Source organism: Halichoerus grypus, chromosome 4 (genome assembly GCF_964656455.1).
Source record: "Halichoerus grypus chromosome 4, mHalGry1.hap1.1, whole genome shotgun sequence".
In the NCBI taxonomy this organism is placed as follows: domain Eukaryota; kingdom Metazoa; phylum Chordata; class Mammalia; order Carnivora; family Phocidae; genus Halichoerus; species Halichoerus grypus.
The window spans coordinates 57,568,777-57,572,311 of record NC_135715.1 but is presented as its reverse complement, the minus strand read 5'-3'; positions in this window follow the sequence as shown (position 1 = coordinate 57,572,311).

The window sequence follows — 3,535 nt, the reverse complement described above, 5'->3', positions numbered from 1 at the left end:
GACGGCTCTCACCCCCGGGGGCGGGGTCGGAGTGGGGAGGACAAGAGGGGCGGGGCCGGAGGCGGGCGGGAGGGGCGGGGCCGGGCGCCGCGCCAGACTCTGCCCCCGCCCCAGGTCCCACGCAGGATCCAGCCGGGTTGGGACGGGCGTTCCTTGGGTGCGGGCCTGGATTTTCCGGTTCTGAGTTCGTTTCCAGCCAGTTTAACCTCGGGGCTCAATGTTGCAGGTCTGTAACAAAATCAGGTGAACTCTCCTGGTTTTGCCCACACAGCGGATTAGGCCGGCCTTTTCCTGCTTGCTGCCCCCACCGCAAGTCTAAAGACTGGAACTTTTGGGCGTCCACACCTCCATTTCCTCTCTATTGTGGAAGAGACCCAGTGGAGCGCAGAAATGTTTAATACGCTCTATCCTTGTGATCTGACTTCTTTTATCTTCCTAGGACCTCACCCAAGGGCGTTACCTCAGTCAGACTTGCCGTCTTCTCTCCCTCCCTTGGAAGGTCAGTAACTTCCCTGCCTACTCCCAGAGCAATTTGGAGGAAGGCTCTTGGCACATTTGTATTTTGTAAATCTCACATTCCTGAAACAAAATGTTCCACTCTTGTGCAGATTTTAACAAAACCCACGTGCACATCGGGCTGACTTGTGATTCAAAGGCAAGGTACTCGATGATGAGTCTTTAGTTGTTTTGTGCAAAATTAAAAATATATATATTAAGGATAAAGCAAAATTACATTTTGAAAATATTTTACTTATAGCTAATGTGAGAGAGGATACTGGCCTGCAGTGTTACTGGGTTAATGATTGTGTGGCCCTTTGGACAAATGGTTGATCTTACACCCTTCTCCCACCCCACTGTGTCCTGGTTCAACCTGAGATGTGGATATACTCTAGAATGTTTCAGCTGTGTCAACTCTGACCTGGGTCAACTGTGAAGAAAGTAGGTTGTGGCTGAGGTCCTTGGAAATGTGGCTCTGCTCAAGGAAAAGGTTAGGTCTCAGACGGTAGAATCAGACCCGAAATTCCTGTGAAATAGTTCAAGATCTTCGTATCTTTCTGATCATATGTTTCCAAAGATTATACTGGACTGAGAGAGAAACCCAATCCAGACCTTAAGTCTGCTTAGGCATTCTGAAATTTCAGTGAAAATTAAGTGTTCAATTGAGAATGGCAAAAGTTGAATTCCAGGTCTCGTGAGTTCTGACCCTAGCCAGCCATATGTCTTGTGGTAACTTACTGAAATTCCCTGGGCCTCACTTGTCCAGGGACCAACTCTGCAAGGTTTACTTTGTGAACTGGCATAGTTTCATAGATTTCCTGAGACACTACAATTGGAAACTAAGGAATTCTGATAGCAAGATCGGGAGGATTATAAATGATTATACATATATCCTTCCTGCTTCTCTTGTTATGATGGAATGATGGAAAAATATTCAAGGCATTTGCACTACATAGAATTAGGGAAGAAAAGAAAACAAAATTCGGGACACTATTAAACAAATCAGGAAACTAAGGCAAAGAAAGAATGAAGGCATTTGACAGAATCAGAAATTAACACCCCCCCCCATTTCTATTCTACAAGACTTGGAAATAAAAAACATTCATTATTTTGGGTACTAGTATCCAGCAACAGTTTAAAATCCGTTGGCAAACAGTCTGGGAATAGTCTCCTGGTTTTGTTTCCCCATTTTATCTGGTGTGTCTACAAAACAGTGTAGTGCACAACAACAGCAGAGATAATAAAGAAGCTGGATCAAAACCAAACATAGCAAATACAGTCCCATGATTTAATAAAAGGTTGTCTGTTGACCCTGGAAGGAGTAGAGGAGGAGGAGAGTTGATGACTCAACAAAAGAAAGTTAAAAACATAGTGATAGCTTACCATTGACTACTGAATGTAAAGGGGCTTCCAGAAGACCTTTATCTTCCTTTATCACGGTGATTTTGGAAGAATAAGGAGCCTCTATTTTAAAAGTGATCCTTGCTTTACATTTCACGTTGATGTTAGTGTTTTTCTGTTTAACCAGGAGGGAAGACAAAACAGAATCAGAGAATTAAATTCAAGAATCTTAGATCATTTGGATTTGTATGATGCGCTTGGAGACGGATTTTTTTTTTAGGTTGTTTGCATCTCCATACTTTCAATTCATTCTCTTTCAGGCTTAGCAGGAGAATTGGAAATTTTTGCAAATTTAGGGCCCTTGGTGCGACATCACTCAGTATGCCCTTTGAAATGTGCTCTTGATACTTTCTCTCTTAACCCAGTGTGTGCCTGTGGCTGGGCCTCCTGCAGCTGTCTCAGCTTTTATTTAAGAAGTATTTCTTCCAGGGGCGCCTGGGTGGCTCAGTCCGTTAAGCGATTGCCTTCGGCTCAGGTCATGATCCTGGAGTCCCGGGATCGAGTCCCGCTTTGGGCTCCCTGCTCAGCAGGGAGTCTGCTTCTCCCTCTCCCGCTCCCCCCTCTTGTGCTCTCTCTCTCTCTCTCATTCTCTCTCTCAAATAAAAATCTTAAAAAAAAAAAAGAAGTATTTCTTCTAGGCAATGGTGAAGGCTTCACCTTGCCTCTGTTCAGATATAAGCAAGCACTGTTCTTCTCTCCATAACTTTAGATAAATCTTTATTGATTCTAAATTTCTTATCTCCCAGGTTTATATTTCTTACCACCTCCTTACCTCAATACCATATATGTTTTTCAATTATTTTATTTTATACCATGTCATTGTTTTCCTTGATGAACTGACTTAATTATTTTTTTTTCAGGGTTTTGTTGTTTTCTCTCAGAATCTCAGGCTGTAATATGCCTTTGGGAATTGTCCTAATAATAAATTCAGTTCTCTTGATTTGACTGACTGTGGCATTTGGGTTTTTTGTTTTGTTTCTTTTTGATGGTGGAAAGACTGGATACTCTCCAGTCTTTTAGTTGCCATCTATTAGCTTCCCTCCTCCAAAGTATGGCTTTCCAAGTACATCCATGCTTGGGACATGTCTCTTCACATGAGGGAGGGAGGGAGAAAAAAAGAGAGAAAAGATGAGAAAAACAAGTCAAAGAGAGAGAGAGAGAAATGGCAAAAAGGCACAGAGATGGTCCAACAGGCAGAATCCACTCAAACAACCTGAACCCTAGTCTTGCTTAAACTTCACCATGCCTCATATTTTACCAGCAATACTTGAATAAGCCAAGTGTTCATAATATGACATTGAATGAGGTCTAGAATGACCTGGAGGACCCGGTGAAGTTTCATAGAGGAGACAGGATTTTAGTTGGAGGGATGGAAAAGACTTGGATGCAGAGAAAGGAAGAGAGAACAACAGCCGGAGTGAAGGAAACAGCATGAACAAGGACACCAAGACCACCTTGAGAGAGGACTGGGCGGGGGCCTCCAGTGGATACATGCTGAGTAATGTGGGGCATAACAGCAAGATAGGGAGGATAGAGCCATAAATCTCTATGTCGTGTTACAATGAGTAGTGTGGAATTTTTTTTCTGACAGAATTGCTGAAAGTTTCTGCAAATAACCTGTTCAGAACAAAACAAA